Source organism: Bos indicus x Bos taurus, chromosome 4 (assembly GCF_003369695.1).
Source record: "Bos indicus x Bos taurus breed Angus x Brahman F1 hybrid chromosome 4, Bos_hybrid_MaternalHap_v2.0, whole genome shotgun sequence".
Taxonomy (NCBI): Eukaryota; Metazoa; Chordata; class Mammalia; order Artiodactyla; family Bovidae; genus Bos; species Bos indicus x Bos taurus.
The window spans coordinates 7942910-7957632 of record NC_040079.1 but is presented as its reverse complement, the minus strand read 5'-3'; the positions used below and the strand labels follow the sequence as shown (position 1 = coordinate 7957632).

The window sequence follows — 14723 nt, the reverse complement described above, 5'->3', positions numbered from 1 at the left end:
GTCCTTTTTTATTATGTTATTACAAGATATTGAGTACAGTTTTCGGTGCTATACAATAGGTTCTAGGGTTTTTTTGTTTGTTTTGGTATTTACGTGTGTCTTTGTCTGACTGTGTTGGGTCTTGGTTGCAGCATGCAGGCTCTTCCACGAGACATGTGGGCTTCTCTCTAGTTGTGGTGCACAGGCTTAGTTGCCCTGAGGCACATGGGATCTTAGTTCTCCGGCCAGGGATCGAACCTGCATCCCCTGCATTAGAAGGTGGATTCTTAACCACTGGACTGCCAGGCAAGTCCCAGTAGGTCTTTACTGTTTATCTGTTTTATATAGAGTAGTGCATATCTGTTAATACCAAACTCCCAATTTATTCTTCTCCCTTTTTTCCCTTGGGTCACCATAAGTTTGTTTTCTATGTCTGTGAGTCTGTTTATGTTTTGTAAATAAATTCATTTGTATCTTTTTTTTTATTCTGCATATAAATGATATCCTATGATATTTATTTTCCTCTGAGTTGGGTTTTTGGCTGTCCAGTATGCAGGATCTTAGTTCCCAACCAGGGATCAAACCTGTGCCCTCTGCAGTGGAAGCACAGAGTCTTGACCACTGCAGCATCAGGGAATCCCCTGAGTTGGGTTTTTCATTCATTTTTTTGTCAGATATTTATCAGTCACCTGGCACCCAGTAGGTGCCAGGCACTGGGTTGGGGCTGTGGACATGATGGTAGGGGAAAGAAGACATGATCCCTGCCCTCTTGGAGCTTAGGAGAGAGGGTTAACTGAGTAATCAGGTAAAGATATTTATAACTTCAAGTGTGACGACTTCAAGCACAGTGAAGAACATGGTGCCACGAGGGACGATTACTGGGCAGTCTCACCTCTCCAGGGAGGTCAGAGCAGCTTCCTGAGGCATCCGAGTTAAAGAGTCGAGACAGAGAGCAGGGGTAAGAGTTTGCTAAGTGAGGGAGGGAAGAAGGATGTTCACAGAGGGAACAATGCCCGGGGGCTCTGGGGTGGCAGCGTGGTAGGTATTTTCAAGGAACTCAAAGAAGACAGTGTGACTCAAGCAGGGAGGGCAGGAGATAAAACCAGAAGAGTGGGTAGATGCCAGGCCACAGAAGGCCCTGGAAGCAGGCCTGGTGTTCAGCCAATCTGCTCCAACGTAACAGTCTTCTGAAAAGTGTGAAAGTGTTAGTCGCTGTCGTGTCTGACTCTTTGAGACCCCATGGACTGTGGCCCACCAGGCTCCTCTGTCCATGGGATTCTCCAGGCATGAATACTGGAGTGGGTTGCCATTCCCTCCTCTAGGGGATCTTCCTGACCCAGGAATCGAACCCAGGTCTCCTGCATTTTGTGCAGATTCTTTACCGTCTGAGTCACCAGAAAAGCCCAACACTCCTCTGGAGCGGATAGTAAATAGCTCCTGTACTAAACTCCCCTCGTCCCCTCACCCTCTCATCCCCAGTCCAGCTGCCTAGTCCCTCTTCTGGGCTTCCCTATAAGCTAGCAGCCAAGACAGTGATATCTGGCAGAAGAGGACAAGGAGGGTAGATTTTGAAAGTACCACTCCAAGATGCTGGCGTCTGTTCTGACGGTCAGTACCCGCACAGTGTTGGTTGCTAAATACTTAGATTTTTGTTTTTTGTTTTTTGTCTTTTAGTTGTAGCATGCAGGAGCTTTGATCTTCGATTGCAGATGCAGAACCTTTCATTGCTCTTTGCGAACTCTTAGCTGTGCTGTGTGGGATCCAGTTCCCTGACCAGGGATTAAACCAAGGCCACCTGCATTGGGAGTGCGGAGTTTTAGCCACTGGACCGCCAGGGAAGTCCCTATTTAGACTATTTTGAATACAACCCCTGCTTATAGGCCATGTAAGAGGTTAGTGTTTATTCCGAGAATAATGGGATATCTTTGAAGATGGTGGCATGATCAGATACATGTTTCGAAAACACCAGTTCAGTTGCAATGTGAATAACAGAATGAGGAAGTGGCAAAGTGAAAACAGAGGGAGCAGTTAGTAGAGTCTTTTTTTTTTTTAATTGAAGTAGAGTTGACTTACAACGTTATGTAAGTTTCAGGTATACAGCAAAATGATTCAGCTATATGTATTATATATTTCAGATTCTTTTCCCTTACAGGTTATTATAAAATATTAAGGATAGTTCCCTATGCTATACAGTAAGTCCTTATTATCTATTTTATATATTAGTATATTAATGAATGTATATTGATTAGTATATATTAATCCCAAACCCCTAATTTATCCCTCCTCCCAGTTAATAGAGGGTTTCTCAGGTGGATCAGTGGTAAACAATCTGCCCGCCAATGCAGGAGACACAGGTTTGATCTCTGGGTTAGGTTGATACTCCGGAAGACGAAATGGCAAACCATTCCAGTATTCTTGCCTGGGAAATCCCTTGGACAGAGGTGCCTGGAAGGCTACAATCCAAGGCGTCACAAAGAATCAGACACGACTAAAGTGACTGATCATGCATGCATACCAGTTAACAGACTCTTGTTCACCTTGTCGTGTGTTAGGAGGGTAATTGGAGTAGAGATGGAGAGAAACAAGTTCAAGAGATAGAGAAGATATCCCAGTCAAAATCCCAGCAGGCTTTCTTATAGAAATTGACAAACTGATTCTAAAATCTATAAGGAAACATAAAAGGTCTCAGATCACCAGAATGATTTTCAGAAAGAACAAAGTTGAAGGACTTACACTACCTGATTGCAAATCTTTCCATAAAGGTATATCAATTAATTCAGTGTTATATTGGCAGAAGGATAGGATAAACATGGATTTATGAATTGACATGTTTTCTGAATTTCCTTTTCCGGATTGTTCACTGCTAGTATGTTGAAGTCCAACTGATTTTTGCACGTTGATTTTATATCCTTAAAATTTGTCAAATTCATTTATTAGCTCTAAAGCTTTTTTTGTGGATTCCTTAGGGTTTCTACATATAACATCATGCCATCCTTGAAGGGAGATAGCTTTACTTCTTTATTTCCAGTTTGGAGGTATTTATTTCTCTTATTGTCTGACTTCTCTTGGCTAAAATTTCCAGTACTGTGTTGAATGGAAGTGGTGAGAGTGGGCATCCTTGTCTTGTTCCTGATTTGGGGAGAAAAGCTTTCAGTCTTTCTCCATTGACTATGTTGTTGTTTAGTTGCTAAATCATGTCCCACTCTTTGCGACCCCATGGACTGTAGCCCCCCAGGCTCCTCTATCCTTAGGATTTCCCAGGCAAGAATACTGGAGTGGGTTGCCATTTCCTTCTTCAGGGGATCTTCCCAATCTAGGTCTCCTGCGGCTCCTGCATTAGCAGGCGGATTCTTTACCACTGAGCCACCAGGGAAACCCCAGTAGGTATGTTAGCTGTGGGCTTTTAATATATGGCCTTTATCCTGTTTATTTCTCGTTTATGAGTTTTTTTTTTTTTTTTTAGTCATAAAATGTACTGGAATTTGTCAAATGCTTTTCCTCATCTTGTGTGTATGGTGTGATGTACAGGAGATGATGGGTTTTTTTTTTTCCTTCATTCTATCACTGTGGTGTACTACGCTGATTGATGTTCTTATGTTGACATATTCCGGCATTCCTGGGGTAAATCCCACTGACCAACTGATCTTTAACAAAGGCCCCAAGGCAATTCAGTGGAGATAGGATAATTGTTCAATGAATGGTGCTCACAAAGTTGGACATACTTGTGGAATAAAAAGAAACTTTGACCCTAATCTTACACCGTAATAAAAAAAAAATATGTCAGATTTTCTGCGGGGCAGGAATTTAAGAGTGGCTTAGCTGAGTGGCTGTGGTTCAGGGTCTGTTGTGTGGTTCCAATCAGGAGGTCAGCTGAGGCTGCAGTCATCTGAAGGCTTGATTGGGGTTGGAGGATGCCCTCAGGGATGGTGAACTCACATGGCTGTTGGCAGGAGGCCTCAGTTTCTCACTCAAGGGGATTTTCTTGCAACGTGGCAGCTGCCTCTCCGCCGAGTAAGCTGTCCACGAGAGGGAACAAGGAAGAACATAGCATCTTTCACAACTAGGTCTCGTATCATCACTTTCCAGTTAATCTGTTTATTAGAAGTGAGTCACCGAGTTCAGCACACATTCCGGGGAGAGGAATTTGACCCCACTCCTTAATGGGAGGGGCTTCCCTTGTGGCTCAGCTGGTAATGGATCTGCCTGCAATGCGGGAGACCTGGGTTCGATCCCTGGGTTGGGAAGATTCCCTGGAGAAAGGAAAGGGTACCCACTCCAGTATTCTGGCCTAGAGAATTCCATGGACTGTATAGTCCATGGGGTCACAGAGAGTCGGACACGACTGAGCGACTTTCACTTTCACTTAATGGGATGAGCACAAAACCTTTATGGACATATATTAAAGCTACCACATGGAATATTACCTTCAGAGATGACTACAGTTCAGAGGTTGCCATCTCTTTGAGTGGAGAGAAATGAGATATAGCACATAAAATACTGTACAGTTTTACCTATGTGAATAACATGTTTTAAAGAATGACCGCTGATTTTGGTAGAACCCATATCATTGCTGACTTTAAAATTAGACAAAGAAGCAAAACTTTTTGCATCTTATTATTTTTTTGAGACTATCAGGATAAAAAACTGATATACTCAGAAAATTCATCTCTCAACAAAGTGCTACTTTCAGATAAGCTTATTGAAAATAATCTTAATATACTTTATGTAATGAGCAGCACCCTAACATACTGATTATCCATTATAGTTGCAATTGGAAATGTTTTAACATTATTCGTTAGCATATTGAACTCCCTGTGTATTAAGTGTGTGTGTATATATATATAAGGTAAAAGTTTTGAGAACTTTAAACCCAGGTGAAAGAAATTCTTGAGAAATCCTTCTTTAGAACAATTTTTTTGCATTTTTTTTTGACATCTATTTCAGTCCCCAGTTTCTATTACTAAAAAGTATTCATTGAGTTCTGACTTGATGTCATGCTTTTCCTGCAGTAACTATTCCATACTCAAATGTTTTGGCTAAAAAAATGCATTTAGTTTTATCCCTGTTTTTTCACATGCATATAGCCTCAACCATTTCTTTTCTCTAAACAGCAAGAAATCCTAATTAATGTGAACATAATCATTTTTGTTCTACAATATTTCCATTATATTTAACATCATTTTCCCCGTCTCTAAAATACCATCAAGAATCTTTATTTTACCATAGGAGAAAATCTTCAGAATCTAGGACTGAAGGGTTCCTTGACTTGACATCAAAAGCACCATGCACAAGAGGAAATCGGATAAACTGGATATCATCAACATGAAAACCATTTGCTTTGTGAAAGACGAGAGGATGAAAAGACAAGAAGCCTAGAATTGAATGCAGCAGTGATACAGACCATAAGAATCTGTGCTTTACCTTAGGGGTCCGAACAAAGTACTATGAGAAGACAAAGGACAACGAGATTAATTTCAGCCAAGGAAACCTGGAAAGCGTGATGAAGTGAGAACCAAGCTAGGAATCAAAAGACAAGTCAGTAGGATTGTGACAGATGGACCCAAGAGTGAGAAGAGCGTCTATGATAGAATCAGCAAAAGCCAGAAGGAAGGAAGGGTTTCCCTGGTGGTTCAGTCAGTAAACAATGTGCCTACAATGCAGGAGACCGGGGTTTGATCCCTGGGTCGGGAAGATCCTTTGGAAAACGAAATGGAAACCCACTCCAATATTTTTGCCTGGAGAACCCCATGGACAGAGAAGGTGAAAGGAATGATACAGGTGTGGGAAAACATTGTAGTACAGGAAAGGATGGGCTTCCCTGGTGGCTCAGATGATAAAGAATCTGCCTGCAGTGCAGGAGACCTGGGCTCGATCCCTGGGTTGGGAAGATCCACTGGAGAAGAAATGGCAATCCAGTCCAGTATTCTTGCCTGGTAAATTCCATGGACAGAGAAGCCTGGTGGACTACAATGGGGTCGCAAGAGTCAGACACAACTTAGTGACTAAACCATCACCAACCACTACCAGGAGGAAGGAAAGTGCAAAGAATGTTGACACTGTGAGTGGCCCAGTGCAAAGTGGGGAGTGAGCCTGGAAAGGGAGACTGGGGACAAATTATGGAAACCAGTGTAGTGGGGACAGAGCGCCGTTCCCAAATAGCTCACAGCTAGAAAATGCTGGTTCTGGGAAGAGGTGCAGAGAACGCTCACAGGTGTGAGCTCTGGACATCCAGAAAGATGGGATTGTTTGGCCATGGGCCATCACGCAAGACGCCTGTCTGCTCCTGCTGCAGAGGAGCGAGAGGGAGTTACACGTGACCCCTTCTGTGCGCGCCCCCTCTTCTGTCTGCTGTCAGGCCCAGGCCTGGGTACCTGAGTCTGCCTTTTCCCCACGGGTGTCTCTTCCTTGCTTCTTCCCATAGTCGTTCTCAGACCAAAGGTGGAGCTGGAGAGGCTCCTTGCAGCAGCTAGTGGGGTTGACCCCACTCAGTGCAAGATAAGAGCCACCCTGTGGCCCAAGTCTGAGCTGTGGCATTGTAGCTGCAGGAGGGGAAAGTAGGTCAATTAGCAAATGGCTTATGAAGTGCTCACTCCAGAAACACAATCACAGTCAATGCTTTATTTTCCCCAACTCTCGATACCCCAGGGTTTCAAAAATCACAATATTTTTGACCATTCGAGTGTGTTTATACCTGCTCTTTACATCTCCTCGCCTAATTCTATCAGGAAGACTTAAGCGTCTGTGGTTCAAAGTAAATTTTACTCCAGTGCCCATTTCTTCCACGTGGCCTTGCTGGCATGTTCAGAATATAAATCAGTTTGCATGGTCCAGGTAATGTGGTCTAATTTTTTTTTTTTTTAATGTGGTCTAATTTAAAGGCGAGTAAGTCAGCAACCTTAACAACGATAAGGGAACCGGATTGCTGGATATTTGCCTAGTTCCAATCTTTAAGTAAAAGGTCAGGGTGGCTGGAAGGGAGAAAGAAAATACCATTGACAAAAGAATGAGAAAGAGAGACTAGCTTCCCACACAGGAGGAAGGTCTGAAAGCTTCCTTGGGATATTTAGTAGCTGGTTTCCCATCTGTCTTCTGTCTCTTACTCGCCTACCAAGTTCTGGGGCAGCCAGGAGGGCGGGAGGGGCTGTAATTCTTTTTCTCATCTTGGTACTCTGAACTGCTTAAGCTCACAGCAGCAGGCTTGAACGTGGATGGTGCTGATAGAAAAGCCAAATGCCTGCCAATGGCCTTGTCGCTGCTGGGGTGGAACAGTGGCTGATGACACTGACTTCAGTTTCTGGGACATTATCAGCAAAAATAAAATGTAACTCTCATTGTACAAAAAAGCGTTTCGTTCCTGAATTTATTCTGCTCTCAAAGCTAGCCAGGAGCTCCTTATCCAGATTCCACGTCTGAATTAAATTTTTTATTTAATTACATACATTTTTAAAAAAAGTTAAATTAAAAAATTAAATACATTTTTTTTCAAACAGAGAAATTCTGCAAATTTGAGAGCTTACTTCACTTCTCTTCCACAGGAAAAAAATTAATGGAGTGGGAAGTAAAATAATTTGTCACAAAATGGTAGTATAGTATCTTTTTTGATTATTATCTGTTCATTGAGAACTCCAGCCTGCAGTCTCCTTTAATGTTCATTTCTTTTTTATCCCCAAAGTGAATGTTGAGTCATAAAGCAAATGACCTTTCAGACCAAGAAAACCTAGCTCTAAGGTCATTGGAATTTCTTCAATTCTCTGTACACATTCTCAAAATAGTATTGCTCATCTTTAAAAATGTATCATAAACAAATAGTGTTGACGGGCTATAAAGTTTTTCTTGGCACAAATGTGGTATGACCTGGAAAACACACTTCATCATTCACAGTGAGAACGTCCTCTCCAATTTATGCCAATAAAAACTTGGAATAATCCAAGATATACTTTACATGTATTACATTACATACAAGAATGAAGTGAAGTGAAGTGAAGTCGCTCAGTCGTGTCTGACTCTTTGCGACATACACGAATAGAGGCTCTAAATTGGAAACCCCATTTTTGGCAATCGAAAAAGAAAGTTCAAGGCGAAAGGGAATTTCTCAGAGGACTTCTGGCCAGCATTTATGCAAAAATATCAGGATACAGTAAGAGTAAGAAGAGGCGAAGGAAACTTCATAGAAAAGATGACATGGGATTAGGGGTCCAGAGAATGACCCAGGGAAAAAGAAAAAGGAAGGAGGACATTCTCAACAGAGGTCTCTACCAGGAGTCCCCACACTTCCTGGGGGGGACCCCCCTGGTTGTCACTGTGGCTGCAACCCAAGGTCCAGGAAGAGACGTGGCTGGAAGGGATATTGGGAAGGGAGGCAGGGGTCACGCTGTGAACATTATCATCGAATGTCTTCCTAAGGGATGTGAAACCGCTGAGAGTTTTTTGTTGGATAATGACAATAATATGCCAAATGCTTTCTGTGTGTCAGGCATCCAACACCATGAAATGCTACAGCCCACCTTTAAAAACCAGCCTATACAGTGTGCACTGTCCCCATTTTACAGGTGAAGAAGTTGAGGCAGAGGCCGGTGAAATAACTTTTGCAGGGTCCAACAGCCGTTAAGTGGTGGGGTCGACTCAGATCATCTAACTCCAGAGCCCATGCTCTTCTGCTTCTTGAGGCAGTCACTATCGTATTCTGGGGTGGTGGTGGGGAACACAACTCCATGGCTTACGTGGAGGATGAGTTAGGAGACAGGAGGTAGGAAGACCAGCAGAAGGCCACTGCAGCAGCACAAATGAAAGCTAATACAGGTCTTAAGTGGATAGGATTTAATGAACTAGTGGACATGGAGGTGAAAAAGAAGGCAGAATAAATATACCTGAGGCCTTGAATTTTATATATATGTATCTCCTGTTGGTTCCACTTCTATATATCTGTATCTTTGGTGTATCTCCTATTGCTTCTGTTTCTCTGGGGAACCTTGACGAATACAGTCCTGTTTCACAAACTTGTGTAAGAATGTCTTCTAGAAGCTCACCCAGTCAGTGTGTGCGGGGCGGGGGGGGGGGTGGGGGGGGTGGGGTGGGGAGGACGGGTGATGGAGTTGAAATTTATATTAGGCAGAGGAAAAGAAAGGTTTCACTGAGGAAATTCCATTTAAGGTAGACCCAGAAGAATGAACTGTACTGGGGTGAGCAGTGATTCTCTTGTCTGTGCAGAGCTCAGTCATGTCCAGCTCTTTGTGACCCCATGGACTGTAGCCCGCCAGGTTCCTCTGTCCATGGGATTTTCCAGGCAAGAATACTGCAGTGGGTTACCATTTATTTCCTCCTCCAGGGGATCTTCCTGAACCAAGGATCAAACCTGCGTCTCTTGTGTCTCCTGCCTGGCAGGTGGATTCTTTACCGCTGTGCTACCTTGAAGTGAGCAGTGATTGGGGAAGAATAACTGATAAAGAAAGTGTGGTTAAGAGAGGAAACACAGAGGCTGTTCAGGAGTCCAGTTTGGATCTGGCTTGGTATGTGTAAGAACCTGAGAGATGAGTAGAAATATGTCCATTGAAGCTGAGGTATGGAGGGTGTTTTAATGCTAGGAATGATGTGTTTGTCATTCTTTTTGTAGGATATAGGGAATTATTAAAGACTTTTGAGCAGGAAAGTGGCATCACTGGGTTTCATAGTGTAAACAATCCCCACTAATCCATGAGTTGGGTTTTAACTATTTTTTCAATAGACTATGTACCAGGAACTACGATAAATACTGTACATATAGTAATAAAAAAACACCTTCTCTGTATTCAAGAAGCTTATAACCTATGAGAGTGGGAAATAGAGAAAGGAAAATTACAATGCAATTAGACAAACTCTTCAGTAAGTAAGTATTAATACATGGTATAAAAAAATCACAAAAAGCAGGCACCTGATCCCCAGGTGGGTGTGGGGCTCAGTTGGCGTGTATAAGATCAGACAAAGTTTCTTGGAAGAAGAGATTTTAGGGCAATATTCTGGAACCCAATAATTTCCTCATAGACACAAGGTCGAATCATTAGAAAATGAGTTGCAATTCCATATGGCCCAACCTGATCGAATATTACCATGGTGTTCAGGTCCCCAAAACTCAAAAGCCTATTTGGTTCATGACTGTCTTACAACAGTTTTTTCTGTCTTATGGGTCCTCAAAACAAGAGGCTTAGGTCTTCTCAACGTGCAAAATCTGGACTTGAACAGATTAGACTTTATATGTCCCTCCGTCTCCTTTCCTCAGTCCCTTCTTCTGCTTATGGCTCTTCTCACCAGAACCTCTGACCCCAAGGCCTTCAGCCTGCCCTGAAGCACCGTCTTTCCCCAAAACTTAACATGTCCCAAATCTTCCTTTCTGTAGCTGTTACCCTACGCAGGTTAGAAAGGCCATCTGATTGAACTAGTTAGTGTTGAAGTGTGAATCACTTTTAAGCCCTGCTACCATCCCAGAGCTCTGTGAGTCTTTAAGAGAGGATACTAGGAATTTTTGGTGGAATTCCAGACAATAAAAATAAGGCCTTTGTGTATTTGTTTGTATAGGCCATTTATCAGTCAAGAGTTGAGAAGGTGGGGCTACCCATTCTGTATTCCCCATTCAGACATATTTAACTTTGTGACTTTGGTTAAGTAAATTTTTGCTTCCTATTTTTATGGCTAGTTACATTTAATATCATTAAAATATTGTTTGGAATTTGGTGGACTAACATGAGCTATGAATTTTTTCTAATGAATTGAAGCTGAAGATTAAAAACCTACTTCTTCAAAAAGAATTTGACTCATTATCATAAATAGAAGAAAAAAATAGAAGAAATCATGTATTATTTCGTATCTTTCCTGATTGCTTCCTTTGAATGTTAAGCTGGTTGGATTACTCTATTTAGCTATGGGTTATTTTCCTAAGAGAAACTAGTTTTTTTTTTTTTTTTAAGCATGCATAAAGTATTTTATGATTTGGATTAAATAGGCAAATTTAATTGAAAAATCTGCTTACTTAGCTCTTCTTTGAAGTACATGATTTCAAAACAAGTAAGACTTATGTAATATGTCAACAATGCTAATACTGTAAGTTTTAAGATCATAACATTTGAAACTTTAACACAGGAAGGAGTAGTCCATTAAATCAGTGGTTTCCAAATTCAGGTCACCAGATTGGCCCTGGATAATTAGATCAGCAGCATCATCATTGGTGGTGGTGCTTTAGTCCTAAGTCGTGTCTGACTCTTGCGACCCCATGGACTGTACCCACCAGGCTCCTCTGTCCATGGGATTTCCCAGGCAAGAACACTGGAGTGGGTTGCCACTTCTTTCTCCAGGGGATCTTCCCGACCCAGGGATCGAACCTTATCTCCTGCATTGCAAGCGGATTCTTTACCGCTGAGCCACCAGCAGGAAAGTTCATGTTTAAGTTGTTATGTTCATAACAACTCATATGAGATACTATTATTATCCCCAGTTCATAGGGGACGGCACACAGAGGTTAAGCAACTTGCTCAGAGTTCCTCAGATAATAAGTAGTAAAGCCATGATATAAATAAACTCTGAGTTTCAGATTTCATCCCTTCCCCCTTCCCGCCCAGTTTTGACTCAGTAGGTCTGGAATGGGCCCTGGAATCAGTGTTCAAATCCCCAGGTGATTCTGAGGCGAAGACAGGTTTGGGAACTCTCTTATTTAATGAATTTAATTTGCTCTGGATGGCTAGTTGCTTACTCACGTCTTAGAAACAACAGCTTATAAGGGTCATCAGGTGACATGGTACCCTTTCAGATTTGACTAGTAAACAGCTATTTTGGACCACTATCCCCTGTTGTTCAGGCACAATACTGAGGGGCCTGGTGGGAATAACGCCTGACCAAGGACTACCTCCTTTAACTGCATACGTAAAGAGGTCGGCAATTGGAGAGATCACAAAACCCTGTGCAGAAGGTGCAAAGTAGGCTTCCAAAGCGGACGTGAGCTGGACATGAAAAAGGGAGGGTGATTTGCAGATGAAGGAAAGGAGGAGGGACCATTTCTGTTTGTTTCAGGAACAAAGGGAAGGAAACATTCACAAATGGTGATTCAAGGCAGGTATTTGTGGGCCAACAGTAGGTTTAATAGGATGGGATGAAGTTGAGAGTTCCTTTTGGGAAATGGCTAGAAAAAATTTGGAAAAGTAAGTTAGGACAAGATTATGGTCAACTTTAGGCACGAGGTCAGAGTTTGGACTGAACCCTATAAACAGTGGGGAGCCACTGAAAAGTTTGAAAAGATAAAGATTCAATGATGAAGGAATCAGTTTGGAATGAACCAGTGGGGCTCAGTCACTGTGCAGGCTGGAAGGACAGAGCAGAAATGAGAACCAGGAAAACCATTCAGAAGGTTAAACGAACGATACAGGTGTGGGGAAACATCGTAGTAAAGGAATGGATCTACTCGCACTTGAGAGTCACTGTGTCAGGTTATGCTACCGATTAAGCTGTGATTCGGGGCAAACTGCCTACTATTGGAGTCTTAAGTTTTTCTTTGAAAAGTGAGTGTGATGATGATACTGTATGTCCCCAGACTGAGCCAAATAGACAAAAGATTTCTTTAGGATGGTGACTAGCTCTGGGATGCAAGGTTCACAGGTCAGTATACCGTTTTCGGGCTTGTATGACTTTGAAACCATGGGGTTGCAGAGTTGGACACAACTGAGCAACTGAACTGATGACTTAGAAAATGTCAGCATTACCAACAACCAAATAGGGCAGTCAGTAAATCTCAACTGTACAGAAGACAAGGAAAGAAAGGGACTAACACTGTTTCAGGAAGTATGCTGTGATTATGAAGGAGTTACTCTTCACAACAACCTAATGAGGTAAGTATTTTAATCCCCATAGAAGTTGGCTTAACCAAGACAAAAGATGGTGGTTTGAGTTTGAATATAAACCGAGGTCTGCTTAAATTTAAAACGTGGGCTTTTTGAACTTCATCATATTGTTTTAGGTTTGCAAAGTTATATTTTATCCTAGGTTTTGACCTAATATTCTAGTCAGACTATTTTGGATTTTGATTCTAACATCTATAAGTTAATTGCCCCTCCAAATGCTGGGTCATCTGACAGGAGGACAACATCAGTTTTGCTGAGATCGGGGAGAAGACGGAGAAGTGATGGAGTGGAAAGAGAATAAATGGTTAGGTAGGAGGCAAGGTTACCTGTGCAGAGCAGAAGTGGTACAGATGCAACCTGGTTATGAAGTGGACATAAAAGTCAATGGTGTAGCCTTAGAGCTAAGAATAATAGTGCAGATGAGTGAAGAATAAAGGCTGGAAGAAATTAAGAACCAGGAACTGAGGCAATGAGAAGTGGAGAGGAAGGTAGAGATGAACTAAATCTCCCATTAAGGAAAAACAGACATTGGAAGAAACAAACAGCAAAGGGAAAGTTGACCCACTCATCTCACGTGTTAGCTGTGGGGAGTCACAGACAGGACGACCATATTGGATGATGAGATGGGAGAGGAGAGGTTAGAGAAACGGGAGATGAGCTAACCTGTCCTCTGAGGAAAGCACACAGAAGTGAGGGTCTCAGAGAAACCATATATGTGCAGTCTCCCATATATGTGTACATATATAAACAAGCCTTCCATTTTTACCTTCAATTCTCCTATGTGCCCATGAGAAAGTTAAATACATCTAAGCTTCTTTTGAATATTTAAAAGTATAGGATATTTGTTGCTGTTCAGTCGCTCAGTCCTGTCCAGCTCTTTGCAGCCGCATGGACTGCAGCACGCCAGGCTTCTCTGTCCTTCACCATCTCCCGGAGTCTGCTCCAACTCATGTCCATTGAGGATATAAAGCACGAATTTAAAAATCCTTAAATAGGCTGAGAGATCACATACTCTGGTGACAGATACAGACAAATGCCATACTTTCAAAGATAAAGAGTTGTTGACAAAAGGCCACATTTCAATAGGAGGAACCGCATATACAAATATGTCTTAGATACTTCTTCTAAGAGACACCCATATTCCTCAGGAAACAGTGAGGGCTGTGGGAGTAGCCCTAGGCTCTGAGCCTAACATTTCCACTCCAAGGTGATACTTAATGTTTTAGTTTTGGAGCAAAACAGGAAGTTACACTCTTCAAGTCTTTGGCCCAGATAACCTGAAATCCTTCCATGTTGAATTGTTCATGGACCATGGGATTAGAGCAGAAGTCCCTCCAAGTCCAAGCTTGCTCACCTGTGTCCCCATAGGAAGCCAGGTGGCCATTTGCGCTGCCCAAATTTGTATTTCAGGTACCCACTTGTGAGTTAATTTCAGATGAATGTGACGAACAACTCCGCAGCGCTGGTGAAAACAGTCCTATTCAATAGTCGTACCTCATCCCATCCATATATGAAAGACCTTCAATTTCATTCTTCATTTATCTTTACAGAGATTAATGGTAAAGTGTCTGTCGATATCTGTTCAAAAAAGAGTGGGTTAAAGAGTTTGAAGAGGTAAGCTAATTTGGTTTGATCTCCGAACCGATTTGAGAGAGAGAGAGAGACAGAGAGGCTCCGAGGAGCTGGGACTTTGAGGTGCCGATCCACGAGGCCGCAGGTGTCCTGGGGTTCAGAGAATGGACGAGAACGGACGGCACGTTTCTCTGGAGTCTGCTGCGCCTGCCTTTCAGGGCCACTCGCCCATCTCTGACTTTTATCAGCCGGTCGGGGTATGGCTTTTGGTTATCCTCCCGGCCGGGGAGGTAGATCCAGGGGGTGTAGTTGTGA

At 42.5% G+C, this 14723-nt stretch overlaps 1 long non-coding RNA gene across 1 annotated transcript; it reads right to left on the bottom strand.

Moving 5' to 3' along the window:
- Nucleotides 1-3422: 3422 nt before the first annotated feature.
- LOC113891054 lies at nt 3423-13725 on the bottom strand. Its single transcript, XR_003510656.1, has 2 exons — nt 13603-13725; nt 3423-3995 (listed from the first exon to the last, which is right to left on the bottom strand). It is a non-coding gene; the product is annotated as an uncharacterized LOC113891054 (long non-coding RNA).
- Nucleotides 13726-14723: the final 998 nt, after the last annotated feature.